Genomic DNA, 16,440 nt, shown 5'->3' with positions numbered 1-16,440 from the left:
TCTCATTTAATTTTCAAAAAGTTTGCTATTACTTACCCTCACTATACCACCAGTAACAGCACAATATATTATATTTTTGTAAATAAACAAGTCCTAACACTTTAACAGACTTTCTGTAACTTATATTCTACAATTCAGCAAGCTACTGCTTACAACAAAAACAGCTTATTATTAATCACATAGGCGAAACCTAATGCATTTACCAATGCTTGTTTTCCTGTGCAGCACCAGCATGTCTTTAATGGTTTTACCGGACAGAAACAAAACAAACGCACACACAACCTGTGAGAACTCCCAGCATGTCAAGTGCATTTTTGAAAATATTTTTGAAGGATAAAAGCCTGCTTTGGTGGTTTGTCGTTCGAAAATAAAATAAGTTTTGACTGGTAAGACATTTTTCCAAACCTAGCGAGCCACCTGTCACTCTTTTTTTGCTGAAATGGCTCGTCGGTAGGAGCTATATCCATGAAAATAAGGCTGACAACTTGGCCCATTTCTCTAAATATGGCGGGCTATCTGAAGAATGGGTGTCTCAGACATTTCATAGTCTTTACTCGCGGCCTCAATCTGGGCATGTCCTGAATGGAGGTCAGCAAAGCCTCTGTTCCATGATGTAGTAAACACCTTAGCCACACAGGTGAGATTAGAGTGGATCACCTGAATGACCTCTACTGAGTATCGGGAGGGAGACTACCAGGTAGGCTTCCTCACTTCTACCACTGCTACACTGTCATTAATTGTTGCTCATCACCTCTGAGCTGTGGAATCTAAATATTACGTCCGTCAGTGACATATCATCCTTGAAAAGGCTTTTCCTCAGTTAATCTTTTTGAACCTTGCTTATCACCTTAGCTTTAAATGAACTGGTCCTTTCCAACTTGATCATTGAAGAATTTATCAGATCGTGCCTTTCCTGCCCCTTGTGGTAATTGTTATTTTCAGTCGGGAAGCAAATTCTGGCGGCTCTACGGCCTGACTCAACCATATATAGTTGTTAGTAGTAGCCAAGGCCCATCTGAAATGCGATTGTCACCAACAAAGTAGGTGCATAATTTCCAGGAGATCCTTTGAGCGTGAGTAATGAGGTCTCTGCTTCATCACATAGGTTTCTTTGAAATGTGCTTCGAGCACAAATGTCTCACCGGTGCCTTGCTACTCTGCTTGTGCACTGGATTGGCTATGTGATTGCCAGCGCTTCTAGGTAACGTGCACCTCTCATCTTAAATTGGCATTCAAATGCATGGCTTAAAAGAGACCATGCTTGACAGGTGACCCATATCTTAATGCTCACCTTGTAATTTATTATGGCCCCACTTTGAATGAGCCTTAATGCACCATGGCCTTACCTGATTACCCGTCAAGTCTCACTTATATTTTGTTTGCCTTGACCATTGCCCACTTGCTAGCTCCCAGTTCCTTGACCCAAGAGCCTCCTGTCATCTGCATGTTAATTGGGACTTCTGTCTTTGTTTTATTGAAGATGTTCTTTAGACAGCCATCGTCTGCCAGCTGCCTAATTCTAATCCCATTTCTTATTTCAGAAAAGTCCCTGCTGCGATAAGTAATCAACTGGTCTCTGCAGGATCATGGCTAAGGATAACCACTCCATGACTGCCTCCTGTAGGTGTGGGTCAGTGTTTGATGTCCTTTGGTCTTCCAAAGTCATCTTCTAACCTTCAACCAGGTATGTAATGAATGCAGTGTGCAGTCCATCATGACCATTAGCATTGCAGACTAAACTTGTCCAAGGCCCTGCTCTTAAAAGGCTGGCCATTATATTTATTACTTCGTTGTTGCTATAGCCAAAGCCTTGCAGCGATTGCCTTGGATCCACATGGAAGCCATTTCAATTGTTAACCGCAAAGATATGTCGAGTCTGTTATGTATTTAACCACTGTAACTTGAAATATTGATAAACGGGACTTAAATACTTCCATAGATGAATGTTTTTGAAGGGACAACACATTAACGCCCTATGTCCACTGTCTTTCTTTGATAATATATTTAATTAGTCACTAGATTTTGTGTATTCGTAACTCTGGCCAGGAACATTTGATATTTTAGTGACAAGTGGAACACATTGCTCTAAGTGTGATTCAGCCAATGAAAAATAACATGTCCCCTTTTTGTTATAGTTTGTTTTTTTATCACTTGGTAGTCTTGTATCTGATTTGTGGTTCACAATAAGGTTCTAATTCTCTGTGGGCTTAGTTTGTGTAACGACTATCTGATTGTTATCTGAGAATGGGCCTTCCACAGTCCCATTTTCTTCCACCTATCAACAGTCAGTTAATGCCATCATGGATACCCTTACAACTTCATGCAAGATCTTGAAATATGTTCTGTGGAGTCTTGCTTGGGAAATACAAAGCGTGCTTCCATGCTATGCAAAGCTTCTAAGACAACATTAAGTAATTGATCTACTAAATCACACATCGAATGTCTTCATCTTGTTTGGATAATTTGCTAAATATACTTTACCAGATTTCTCTGATACCATAGGCATCTGCAGCTTTGCCCAAGTGCAAATTTTGGTAACTAAGATCAACGAGGTAAAGTTGAACAATGAAAACTTCTGAACATCTTTTGAACTGTTCTAAATTGCCAATTTGGAGGGTAACAGTGCACTATCCTGATTTCCTCCGCTGCTCACATTTAAGTAGGTGCGCCTGGCACAATCAGACACTGTGCATCCCATCACTGATTCTGAGAACTCGCCCCTGCCTTGAGACGGTTCATTGAATCAGTCAATCTCCTTTTATGGCATAGGTAGGGCCCAACCTGCATTCTCAAGAGGGAACAGTGATCCCCGTGCAGGTTAATGCAGTGAGCAACTGCACCCAACTGCATGAGGCTATCCATGTGACCCCCTTTCCATCCTCTTGAGGGACAACCTCAAGGACTGCACTGACTGTGTGCCACTTACTTATGGTGCACAGTTAGTGCGCCTCTTGACAACTGCCTTGCCTCTACACCTGTGTCAGTAACATAGCACATAGGCACAGTGATTCCCTCGTTGGGCCATGCACAGATGCAAATGGCAGAATGTCCCTTTAGGATAGTCCTGGCAATGTGTGTGTGCTGGCACTGTCTGTAGTAGAGAAGGGGCCGTGCAGGTGTCTGTGGTCACTTCTATAATACCAAAGATCCCTGGAGGTGCAGAAAGTCGATGCACAAGCCTGTTGTATCCTCAAAGCATTTCATGTAATAAATCCCTTGACTCGTAATGTGCTGGTTTTGATGGGATGCCTAGATCTGACAAATAATCCTCCATTTATTGTTCAGGATTTTGAGTAAATCACTGTCTGAAACTAAGGTATCGATTAAACAGAAGAGTTCAAAACGTAGATGCTGCACTCCGTGTTAACTCTTGCTAGTGACATCTGAGAAACCTTTATGTACGACTGTCTCGTAATTATAATTTTTCATTAATTTTTGATGGCCTTGTATCAAATATTCATATAGGATATTGTTGACCATTTCAGGATATCTTGCACATATTTCATCACTGATATATTGTCACTGAGTATTAAGAAACCGCCAACATGACTGTCATTTACTTTAACTCAGTTGAATGTAATCTGATGAGGCAGAATCTGTAGCTAAAGGATTGTACATCTGACACTCTCCAGCCCTGTGATGCGAGTATTGTGAAATGAACCATAACCTGATGATGCAAGATCTGTACTTCAGGCATTCATGTACACTCAAGGTGACCGAGTGCATGCCTACATGAGATCCTGCTGCGGGTATTCTTAGAACTTTTGTCCGCACCACCTTGACTGCTGCTCAGATCAATTATTTCAGGAGCTGATTTCAGTGGTTCATTAAACTGGATGCTGAACGTGTTAGCCTCATTCTTGCTATGTCTATGCTACAATGTATCGGAGTGGTGAAGCAAAAGATTGTAAATGCAGTAATGCAAGGGCTGGTGGGATGATTCTCATCAGACGCTAAGCCAATGGTTGAGAATCCTTGGCTAATGGCTCTCACTTCTATTATTATGTGGGATCATCTTTACTTTATCTCAAGTTGCTGTTAAAATATCTTTAGTTATTTGGTGTGTGTATTTTAATGGATGTGCAGGAGTTAATGAGGCGATTAAATACTGGTCAAAATTTAAATATGCAGATTGACTTCGGGACATTTCTCAAAAATCTGTTTTGTGGGCATTTCTCTGAACTGTTTTAAGCAAGCGCTCCCTTCGCATAAACTCTTATGAGATACCAGCGAGATATTGCTAAACCTTGAAAATGTCTCGCCGAATGACATTTTTCCTATTTTTAAAGCAGAAATAACATGCAATTGATTCTAAAAATATGTGTGTTCCTGACACTTGTTTTGGTACCTTTTCATGAAAGTCTCCAAGGATGTGGAACACTCTACTTGTTCCTCTAAGGCTTGAAGTCGATATATTTAAAAGTTTTCACTGAATAATAATATATTTTTTCTAAACAACTTTTTCAGGGTTACAGAAGTGCATTCATACATTTTCATGGATGTTTTATGAAGGCGCTTGTTTGTAGAGAGGGGCAGCCAAGAAAATGTTTAAGTGCTAATAAGTCACGGTCAAGCGCGTCAAGTGAAATTGTGTTTGGTTTTACCATACATCAATCCCCACCCCACAACTGATTTAAAAGCAAGACCTCTAATAGGGCAGCTGTAGCAGTAGAAGAGCAAGCACAGGGTTCCAACTCTTGAAACAAGCTAGAGCGTCCAATCAGAATCTCAGTTTGCTAAAATGGCTAATTCATTTTGCCATGTTAGATTGGCACTTCATAAGTCTCACCAATCAGCAGTATTGAAGCAGGAATAGTACACATTTGTATGGAGATTATTAAATTGAGACTGAGGGAGGAGTTTGCACCAAAAGGGCCTAGGAACATGTTAACTAAGTCCCTTGGGGGTGCACTGAGCACTTGCCGCGATTTTGTTAGACACCAGATAAGCGCTACAATATGCTCCCAGGGATAAAGGACAGATTTTGGAGGGGAGGTGAAGAGGTGCTTCTGTCTAAAATCTGCATCATATTGGAAAATGTTTCTTGCAGCTATCATGAAAATAGAGGCTTAACCTATAGCCTCAGACCCTGCTTTTATGATTTGGGATTTTCACTCTCCAAAGTGGAAGGCCATTGAAAATGTGATTTTCCCACTATTAGAAGTAGGCAAATTGATGCTGGCCAGGCAATGGAAACCATAAAACGGTCCGACCTGTCACTGGATGCTGGGGAATTTGGAATACAGTGGTGGTTGAAAGATTATCTGCTCACATTTCAGAAGAGAGAGATAATTTCCTTGCAATCTGGCAACTGGTTTTAGATTGTGTGCATGACGAGCATAGAGAGGTAATATCCCCCCACTCACCCTCCCCTGTTTGAGAGCTCTCAGGAAGTTTGATTACGGTAAGAAGTGTATCGAGAATGTCAATTGTAAGTTGTAACGAGTGTGGTACAGTTGTGGCATGCATGTGTTCAGTGCAAGTAAAAGTTCTACTTCTAGAAGGGGGGGGGGGGGAGTGTGGATTTAGCAGAATTCTGTTTAAGTAACTTTGCTGTGCTTCCCGAAATAATGCCCTTCAGAATGTAAGTTATAAACTGCAACATAATGATACAAGGGAGCTTGTAAAAAGAATGTAACTGGAATTGTAAATATATGTGAACAAATGGGGTATGCCAATAAAGAGAAATTAAAAAAAAAACATGAATGAACCCTGTGTCTTATAATTGCAACAAGGGACGAAGATAATACTAATTCAATAGTGACAAACTCCTTTAGTATCAAATCTACAGCCCCGCTATTTATGCATGTAACCCCATAGCCTCAACTTAAAAGCCATAAGACCTCTGGCCTAAGGGCCTTTATCTCTAGCTTCGCAGCACAGCTTTGCTGGGCCTTGTGTGATCACCAGAAAAAAGAGCTCTAAGAAAGAGTATCGAAAGAGGGACTGTGGCTGCAGCCACAAGTTAATTGTCTTCTGTTCAATCTTTTGACTACATAGTGTAATGATCCACTTGCAATGTAGATCCAGTGGGAACAATTGTAGCTTTCACATCTATTCGAGCTCTTCACCAACTTTACACTATTACCTTGTAGAATAGAAGATCTGTGTGTAGCAATATATTTTTTAAGATCTTCCCTCTCCGTTCTGGCTATCTCCTACACACTTGTAACGAGAAGAAAATATAAATAAAGACACAAGTATATAAGTTAAAAGACTTTGGTTCTGCCCTCTTTGTCCATTGGTTTGTACGAGCATCATTTGGAATAACCATATAGAGTAAAGGGCCACCCTTCAGCCATGTATTCAATTGTATTGAAGTGATGGCATTTTGACTGATTATGTGCACACATATACCTGAAAATAAGCGTGCTCCAGGGCTGGTGGCCTGTCCTCCAGTTTCCCATTTTATATCCTTCTGTATGTATCCTTTTATTTCTTTACTTTCTATATTACAATTTTGGCATGCCTGGCGGCTCACCAGTCCTATCTAGTGGGCCACTGCCATAGGCATAATATCATGTATAGCCAAAGCTTCTAAACCAGAAAGCAGTCTTGGAGTGGTATCTCCGTACTGTATCATCGTTTTTTCCCCTTGATGGTCACCAAGTTTAGAAGGAACATGTTGCCCAAAATACCATATCAAGATGGCCATCTAGTGTGACAGCTCCTCTGTAACTATCTTGAAACTATACTGCACGTAGTGAATCATTCCTTTACCATTCCAAGTTAGCACATGAATTGCTTCTAAAACTGGTAGCTGCATAGGAACAGAGTTAAAATATGCACAAATGTCTTTCCAAGACCACTCACCACAGCTGTTTAATTTTTTACTTTTTCACTATTGCGAGCATATACCCAACTTCTTTGGGCAGCAGCATATTTCCTTTTTTTCTACTTTTAATATTTTAATTTAGTATTTTAAATTGTTTTGCATATTCTTATTGAGTATGGGTGCTTTGAGTCTTGACTGAGTGAATACAAGAATGAGTCAGTCGTGGATGATGTAGAATGCAGGAGTGCGAAGATCATTGCAGGGGTGGATATATGTAGAGGTATTGCTTGCCTAAACTCACCAGTGCCGTTAAAGGAACTTTTAGTGTAAGTCATAACTTTTGACTGTGCCAATGCTTACTTACCATTTTGGTACAGAGGGACATATAACAGATGACTCTTTGCGCAGAAGGATGTGTGATTATCTGACTAAAGGTAACCTTTGACAAACTTCCATTTCTAGCATGCAGGTGATATTAATTCATCTGGCTTTCTGCAAATGGAAAAAGAACCATAGATATAAAGCTCACGAGTATTAGTTATCCTGTACTTTCTGATTAAGTGCAGTTGAATGGTAATTGTTTCATGAAAATGGGCATCAACCCAATCACTGCAGTTCTGTCTACGCACTCGTGTCAGATGTATTTTCCACGGTTTGAGAAAAAAAAAAAAACTACATACTAGAGGGCTTTTTTTTTTATCTTTATGCGGCACGCCTTTATATACACGTCATAAGGACATCAGGCTATACATTTTAAATACATATGTTAACAGGGCAGTTAAGGTAGACCATGTAAATGAAAAGTGCGTCCTGTGCCTTCGACCTTGCGCGATAAGGCTAAAAGATGGAATGAGGAATAAGGGTTTAGTAAACTTCTAGTCTGTTACTAACTAAATGGGAAATTCAGATCCTCGAGAGAGGCATTTTGTGCATTCTTTCTAGATAATGGTAGGAAGATATACATCGCTGTAAATACAAAGGCTGTAAAGGATATAAACTGGAAAATTGTATCGGGTGAAAAGGAAGCCTCTTCTGACAAAGTAGCTGATGATTAGGGGTGAATTAGGGTTTTCCTATTTTAAAGAGTACGTGGTTTGGGAATGTGGAGTTTAGCGGCAAGCTGGATTCTTAATTAAGTTCCTTGCGTGCTGTTCTCCCCAGTCTGGTCTCAATGAATATTGTGAGCTATAGTATGTGACTTCAGGATCCATGAGTAGGGGTTTTTATTTACACCCATTTAACATAGTAGGTTTATGTACCTGGCATCTATATGAATGTGCTTTAGACAGTTTTGATTTATTTAACTGTAAAGATTTGAACCTGAAAAACCAGGTGTTGAATACTAGTGGTCATAAGGGAGTCCCTAAAGTGAAAAATGAGTGAAAAGTAGAGTTTCCATCGGTTGCCGAATCATACAAAATGCCTCGTTATGATTATACATTATTTATGTGTACCTTCTTTGGGTAGAGTGTGAGATATAGATATATGCCATTTTAAATTATTAGAAAAATGATATAGAATTATATTTTATATTTGATAAACTTACTTTTAAAATTAAATTGTTTAACCTTTCAACTTCTTTAGACATTTTTAAATTAATTTGAAATTTAGCTGTTAATCAATTTTGCAAAAGAAGGAATACAATTCAAGTCAGTGAGGGGGATTTTTTTTTTTAGTTTGATTAAAAAAAGATATACATATATAAATGTAATATACTAAAATGACTGTAGTATATTACACTTTTTATTCAGAATTAAAGTACTGTAAAATTTAATTTTATCATTTACAGGTTAATATTTTATGCTAATTTAAATGTATATTATACATTAAAATATTTCCGTTCAATTTTTAATAAAACAAATTGGTAATCCTAATTGAATTTTTATATAATTTCATGTTTATACTTTTCCATATGTGGATCTCCGTCTCCCTTGCAAACTAGGCAAAACATAAATTACAGTCTCAAAGTTGCTTGTAGTGGCTGAAGGTTTTACATACCAAAATACCATTCTAGGAGGCTTCATACGCTCATTTAAGAGAATACAGACTTGCAAGTCTCCATCTATGTATTCTATGTATACATCTCCACTCACAAATGGTGAACCACAAAAGAGTAGAGAGTTACCCATTGGTAAATGTACACGAGTGTGCATGTGTTAGAGACAACAACTGTCAAGAAGCATTGTGGTATTTAATAAAGAAATGGCACTGGAAAGAGTGAATAAAGTCCAGCTGAGTGGCTTGTGAAATACAAGAATTGCATTCAGCAAGCCAATAAAAGTATATCAAGAAAAAAGTCGTCCTTGATGTTTTTTAAACAGTCATCTAAAGCAGAGAGAGGCAATTCTGGGCTATGCTGACAAAAGAGTATACTAACTTCATATAAAGACTTGATTATGTCATCTGTAAAGCTGATAAGAAATTGTGATTGAGGTATTGTATGGATTAAGCAACCGTGGATCCAAGTTCTGAATGAGGAATTTCACCTATGCCTGATGGAACTAATAATGGGAAAAAGGAATCTAATGCTCCGGACCAATTGAATGTTATCACAGCGGTTTTGCTAAAAGTAAATCAGTCCTTTTGGAAATAGGCACTACTACTTGTGCGTAATTAGGTCTACAAAGAAGTTTAATCTAGGCCCATGGATTTTTTTTTTTTTTTACGCAAACATAATGTCTTAAATTTCAGTTAATGTTTTTTATGTAGTTTGTGTTATTCTTAAATTGTTTTTTTTCATGGAATTTTGCTTCGGCTGGAGCAGAAGACTTGCAGGAATTGTGATACTGGATGTATGTGAAGGTCACAGGATCTGCTTGAGGAAGGTTATTGAAACTGTAGAATGAATAAATTGGGGTGCTATTGTGTTACCTTTGTAATCACGAGATACATCACATAGATAAACTCCTAACTATAGTTGGTAATACACATAATTCTCAGGTGAAATAAATTTCGCCCACCTCAAGCATAATCCAGATTTATGACTTAATAGCATCATGGTGCCTGTTTGCAGAATGAAGGGTTAAGTTATGATGTTTAGTACTACTACTTCATGTATTACACTGAAGACAATCTGTTGGGAAAGTACGGGTTATTGACTTATTTAAAAAAAATTCAATGTGAAGCCCTGATATTCTTTTAAAGACGCAGAGATGTGCTGGAACTAGAAAATGATACTTGTGACAATGTGATGGGTTTAAGTATGCTGACCACCAAGGCAAGAAAACTTCGAAATTGTAGTGTTGCTTTGTGGACTACAGACCAGCATTTGATAAAATGGATAGAAAATTACTGCAGTAAAATGTTTCTGCAAAACGCATTGGTCCCTCACTCCATCTAATTAAAAGTATGCATGATGAGGCATGGGTGCGTGCACAGCTTGGGAAGAAATGATGTTTTCTGATGAAAATAAATACTGTTAATGACCTAAAGCAAGGGTGAATCCTTGCGCCCACCTTATTTAATTTGTATATTTTTAATTTGTTCGAGCATCTTAAGCTTATTAAGTGTTTCCATGCAACATTAGGTTGAGAACCGTTATCACTTTTTGCTTATGCGACCTACCTGGTTGTAATTGATTGGAGACCAATTGGCCTTCAGCGATCCATGAATGCCTTTATTAGTAAAGTTTTGTACCTAGGAATCTAAAAAGTCATAGTTTTAGGCCTGGACCAAGACCAAATTTATGGGGTGGGCAATGTAAAAATGTGTTTTTTAATGACAGTAAGTCATTAAGCAGCATGATTACTTTGTGGTTACCCTACATCACAGGTTGGGGTGGTGGATGAAAACTTAGCCATAAGCACTGCAAGGATTTCTGCTAGACCATCTCGTTTTCATGCAACTTATCTTGTACTGCTGTCTGAAGGGACCTTCACAGTAAAACAAAAATATTTTATTTTGCTCTGTTTTGCAGTAATTTAAAATGGGATGGGAACTGAAAACTTGATTTTATTGAGTGTAACTCTTTGTGCAAAGTGTTATACATGGGTGTACATCACAAGTATCAATCTCGTGCTGTAGCTCTTAAAGTCTACGCGCATTGAATAATAAAAATGTTTCATATAGTGCTTCATACCACAGTTCTGCCATCTCTATGAACTATAAATGGCACATGTTGCTGTTTAAACTATTTAGTAGTACACAATTTGCACACCTTGGAGAAACGAATGCTCCTTATCAGGATTTGAACTTAAAACTATTGGAGCATACATGTATGTGTGTGTGTGTGTGTGTATATATATGTGTGTATATATATATATATCCATATGAACGTGCTCCCAACACTGAAGGTACCACATACGGTCGTGTTGTATTCCTTTTTTATTGCAGGGCATCAACATCGCTTGTTCTAGTTGACAATTGTTCCAAGAATTCCATACCCGTTTTGGGCATTCCCTCGCCCTTTATCACTGGCTTGGCCTGTCAAGAGATAAAGCAGCAGTCACTTACATCACACTCGCGATTGGTTTTTATGCCCCGCCTATGTAGGCGTATACTCTCATTGCATGCTGGTCTTAGGCGTTCATTTGGTTCTTTAAATCCTGACTGGGTGCCGACACATTCTCCTCAATTAAAATTGTATGCAGTATCCCACTGTGGTATTCTAAATTTTAATTAAGGAGAATGTGTCGGCACCCAGTCGGGATTTAAAGAAACAAATGAACGCCTAAGACCAGCATGCAATGGGAGTATACGCCCCCTGGGTTGCAGAGAGGTGCAGAGAGGTGTAATGATGCCACGCCCCTTGTTACACCTCTCTGCAACGCAGCTCCGTGGCGCTTACTGGAGGTTCCTGGTGGGCTAGTTGGCCCCCAGGGACCCCCAGTATTCAAGGGGAATTAGATCCCCCTCTGCAAACGCGTCAGGGGGCGCATTTGCAGAGTGGTGCTAGGAGGGGGCATGGCCTCCGGTCCGATCCCTTTTTTTCTTTTTTTTAGAAGGGGGTCTGTGCAGCCCCCCTTCTTTTTCTAATTTATTGGCCCTGGGGACCCCATCCCCCGGGGCATGGCCCTTTTTAAAAAAAAAAATGTTTTTTGAAGGGGGGCTACCTTGCCCCCCTCCTGTGGCCCCTTTTGGCCCCGGGGACCCCATCGCCCGGGGCCTGGCCACCTCGTTGGGGACCATGGGGGGGGTCCAATCCCCCCCATGGTCCCAGCCGGCTCCCCGCCTCCTGTGGGAGCCGGCATTGCTTTTCCACATGGGAAGCAGCGAACATGCTGCTCCTCATGTGGAAAAGCAATCTGCTTTGCTTCATTGAAGCAAAAGCCGGTTTCCCTGCTCTCGCTTCAATGAAGCAAAGCAGTTTGCAATGGCAGGGTGGGAGCTGCGAGGCTCCCGCCCTGCCATAGCAAACAGCAGTGTCCCGGGGGTGGGCACCCAGGGACACTTCAGGAGCCAGTCCTGGGGGGGGGGTGGCGGTCCCCAGGGCCATCATTGTCTCCAGGGGGAGGTCGCGCGACCCCCCCCCCCCCCACTTAATTTAAAGCCCCATGGGGTGGTGGTCCCCAGGGCTTGGGGGTAACGGACCCCCTATGTTAAATAATTAGTGCCCCGGGAAGGTGGTGGTCCCCGGGGTGTGGGGGGGAGGGTTCGAGCCGCCCCCCCCCCCCACACAAGGTTTTTTTTTTTTCTTTAAAACAAGCCTCAGGGGGTGGCGGTCCCCCGGGCTGTGGGGGGGGCCAAGAGCCCCCCTGCATACATTGACATAAAGCCCCGGGGGGTGGCGGTCCCCGGGGTTGGGGGGCCCCTTTGGGCCCCACATTATTATATACATATTGCCCCTGGGACTTGCCCCCCCCCGGGGGCTAAATAAAAACAAAGCGCGGGAGTCCGCGCTTCGTTTTTTTTTTCCGGCAACGGGATGCTCTGATCCTAAGCGCATCCCGCGATTTAATAAAAATAAATGATAATAATTTGGGGGCCTTGGGGGACATTGTGGGACCCCTTGACCAGGCCTAGGGGGTCAGGGTGTTTCTACCCTTCCCCCTTGTCGCGTTTTGCGTCTTTTTTGGGGGGTTTTCTTGTGCCTCGGTTCTACCGAGGCACAAGATGGCTGCCAACACTTCCTGATTCAGAGTGTTGGCAGCCAATTAACATTCAGCTCGTGCTCGGGAGGGTGCGGGGAGGGCGCGCGGATCCTCCGAGGCCATAGATATATCTATCTTTTTAACTCTAATTTTCTCAGGAACTACTGAACGGATTTACACCATTTAAGCAAAAGGCACGAGTCTGAACTGAGGACTACCTCTTTGCCAAATTTTGTGTAATTCCGTTCAGCAGTTCAGGCTGTAGCTGTGTCAACAGGTCCTATGGGAAAATGCATGGGGAAAACACGTTTTGGGACCCCCCTTTTTTTCCTCTGCCCCCGCTTGACGAATCACTGTGAAATTTTCAGGATAGGAGCGGACCGGAGCTGGCCAACAGTTTCGAAAATTTCGCGAAGATTCGTCAATTGGCGCCAACGTTATTCCATATAGAATGTTGCGGATTTCCTATGGAAAATAGGTCCTAACTATATCTACCTACTGGCGACCGCCAGTAGTTAGATAGATAGATAGATAGATAGATAGATAGATAGATAGATAGATAGATAGATAAATAATCTTCAAGCTTGCCCCCTCGAAAGACCGACCGTAGGCATGCAAACTAAAGTTGGCCAGTGTTTGCTGAGAGATCGTACTGAAGCTTGTATTTGGTACTTTTTTGCTAATGTAGATTCCAGTATGTAAGTTGTATTAGCACAGCTGGGGAGATGCCGTCTTTTGATGAAAGATGCTCAATACAGGCTATATATTTTGGGTGAGAGATGTTCCCAGATATCATTGCTTTCAGCTCGGGTTTAGAGGGGTCCAGGCATATTTATTTATAAAGTGCTTTACATTGAGTAATGTTCTACCCTTCCGGGCAGCGGAGTTTAGAGGGGGTTATCCTGTGCATGATGACGCAATAACTTTTAAAAGCCCAGATACACGAACATTGTACTCTATTGAGTGGCTATCATTGTTAACTGTTAGAGATCTTCGAGATGCAGGAGCGGGTAAAGAGAAGTTATTTTTCTACACTCCTTTTAGGCGGTGAAAATAATAAATGTGCACGTTTGATCCATTTTTGATCTGTTTGTTAGTTTTAACAGAAAATTTGTGATTTAAACATCATAGAGAGGGTCGTGATTTTAAAGTGTACTGTTTTTTAACAGTTGCATATTGTGTACTTTGTGTATGTATCGGTGGTGACTAATTCTAAATTTCAGATAATATATGGCAAGTCCATTTTTTTTCTATTTATATAATGGATTTGTATTGATTGCAATAAGAATATCTACTTACTGTGCCCCTTTTTTAAGAAAGCCCTTAATATCCCACCAGTTTTTCAAGATGCTTGAAAGCAAGTCTAATAGGTGTTATATTTTTTTAAGGTTCAGTAGGAATGCCTCGTTTTGTCTTAATGGTTCTTTAGTGTCAGTATGTTTAAACTGTTGAAATATTTCAAGAAAAGCGGGCAGGAATGAGAACCATCACAAATCCTACATGTACAAAGGAACACTTTTATTGCTGTGCGTCATGGAGCATTGCCCATGTAACTGTTAGAATACTGCACTGATCCGGTTTTATGTAATTAATGTTTAACACAAAATGAAAAGCATTTTCTGACAATCTTGTACTGTAAATGCTCGTTCAGATATAAGAGTTGCATATTACTATCCTTTTCCTAAAACATCTAAAAGAGTGGAAGCAAACAAAATTTGTGAAAATGAATGTAGAACAGACAAAAAAGCAGAAGAGCAGAACTGCCTTTGTTTATTTATTTATTTATTTATTTATTTATTTAATGTGATTTTATATAGCGCAAACTTTACCCAAAGGTGTCAGAGCGCTTTACAAAAGGACGGGTTACATTACACAAGGACTTCAGAGTACATGGATTATATAAAAGATACAACCAGAAAAACTCTATATTCACAAAAGAATGGTACTAAGTACACACGTCTACTACAGATACTAGTGGTTAGAGTTGCATATATACAAGTTTTTAATTAACCGTGGCAAAATTGCAACTGAAAGCTTTCAAAGACACTCAACAGACAACTTTAAGCCCCCTCAAATGATAATAGAGGCAAGCCATGGCATCTTCTTGATCTGTCTCTATCACAGAATGTTGATATTTTTAACTAGGAGAGACATCTGTGTGACTATTAAGGATACATTTGGAGTACATGAATGGACTGGGCTTGAAAGTGCATGAAGTCCTTCACACCAGTGTGAACTCACACTGCCAACCAATGCCAGCTCATCATTGCCCACAAGGGCCACCTCCTCACACAGCCTACCAATACCAGCTCCTCACATTGACATGGGAAACAGCTGTTACAATGCATGCGTTACAAAGCATGCTTTTACCCCACATGCCGTTACAACGCAAATGGCTTGTTGCAGGGGGGTAAAAGGTGTTGGATTTAACTCCAACACTTTCCCTACAGTTGCACACACTGGAGTTGGAATAGTAAATTATACTATTCCAACATCCAGCGCACCCCGACAAAGTCAGGGTAAAGATTTGCGTTGTAACTGCATGCAGGGTAAAAGCATGCGTTATAATGTCGTACATCCCTCTGACATCTTTAGATTGTTGTTAACTGCTGACTTGTGAGTTCACCACACTATCGACCAAGGCCTTATTTAAAACTTCAACCCAGTGTTACGTCTTCACATTACCCAGCAGTGCCAGGTCCTCACACTGCTCACCTATGCCAGCCCAGAAAACACCTCACCACTGCCCGTTACAAAGTGCATATGAGTGACCACTTGTCACACTGCTCCAATGTCTGCTTCCTACACTTCCTACCAGTGCTTACATCCCACACTACTCACCAGTATCTGCTGTTTTCATTGCTGACCAGTGCCTACTCACACTACAGCGATGCCGGCTTTTCCTGCTGCCCATAGGTGCCAGATCAGCTTACTGTCCACCAGGGACCGTTGCTGCTCAGAGGGGCTAGTACTTCACACCATCCCCCATAGTGCCAGTTCTCCTTACTGCCCACTAGAGCATATTTCTCACACTTCTCACCTGTGCAGGCCTTTTCATGTGCCCACCGTTGCAAAATCTTCTCACACTGCCCTCAGTGACCGCTGCGTGCAATGTTCTTCAGTTCAAGCTGTCGTTTTGCTCATCAGTAACTTCTTCCCTCCCTACCTGCCACTGCAAGGTCTTCACTCTGCCATCCAAAGCCAGTTCCTTACACTGCTCACAGGGTCATCAAACTTACTCATGGAGCTGCAAAGAGGCGTTCGTCTCCATGAGCGATCAACCCTTGGCTTCTCCAGCGGCCTGACAGCTGTTGTCTATGAAATTCCACTTTAAGTTAATTCTTACGGGTATTCTCGCTGTCTTTGTTGCCTCTTCCTTCTTAATAAATTCTACTTGGTGTCATCTATGTTATGGGATTATGCTGCTGTGGTATTTTCTGGATAATTATGCATTTACCGTACTTACCATATTATCCACCATTTGCTCTGTAATTTACAGATTTTAACAAAAAAAAATCTAGCTCAAACAAATTAAAGTCACTACAAAAAACTGTTGAATATGTGGTGTGTTGCATTAGCAGACAGTTACTCATAGCATTTGGCCTATTGTCACAACTCCAGCGGCCATGATTATAG

At 40.9% G+C, this 16,440-nt stretch overlaps 1 protein-coding gene across 3 annotated transcripts in view; it reads left to right on the top strand.

Moving 5' to 3' along the window:
- NOS1 (nitric oxide synthase 1) overlaps positions 1-16,440 on the top strand; it is a 1,315,983-nt gene that overhangs the window by 227,514 nt on the left and 1,072,029 nt on the right. For all 3 annotated transcript variants that reach the window (XM_085636289.1, XM_085636287.1, XM_085636290.1), the window contains exon 2: positions 1,542-1,684. The gene's annotated coding sequence lies outside the window, so the exon portion shown is untranslated. The remainder of the gene's footprint in view (positions 1-1,541; positions 1,685-16,440) is intronic.

The sequence above is a fragment of the Triturus cristatus genome, chromosome 11, assembly GCF_964204655.1.
Source record: "Triturus cristatus chromosome 11, aTriCri1.1, whole genome shotgun sequence".
NCBI lineage: Eukaryota > Metazoa > Chordata > Amphibia > Caudata > Salamandridae > Triturus > Triturus cristatus.
Note: the sequence above shows the minus strand (reverse complement) of the source record. Positions and strands in the feature narration are given on the sequence as shown.